Source organism: Cucurbita maxima, unplaced genomic scaffold (genome assembly GCF_002738345.1).
Source record: "Cucurbita maxima cultivar Rimu unplaced genomic scaffold, Cmax_1.0 Cma_Scf00013, whole genome shotgun sequence".
Lineage (NCBI taxonomy): Eukaryota > Viridiplantae > Streptophyta > Magnoliopsida > Cucurbitales > Cucurbitaceae > Cucurbita > Cucurbita maxima.
In genome coordinates this window covers 5,278,921-5,279,196 of record NW_019272029.1, presented here as the reverse complement: position 1 = coordinate 5,279,196, position 276 = coordinate 5,278,921, and positions in this window count along the sequence as shown.

The window sequence follows — 276 nt, the reverse complement described above, 5'->3', positions numbered from 1 at the left end:
ACATCAACGCACCAACAACATTTGTATAAGGAATGTTCTCCATATACCTTTTGTCATCGTCAGAACTTGGACACATGGAAGCACTAAGCTTGAAATGAGGAGCAAGTGGAGTACTAACGGGTTTGGTGGAATCATTCAAACTAAATCTTGACAATACCTTGCGTAGATATTGAGACTGAGTCAACCAGACTGTACCTTTTTTTCGATCTCGCTCTATCTCCATTCCAAGTATTTTCTTTGCATTGCCTAAGTCTTTCATTTCAAATGTTTTAGAAA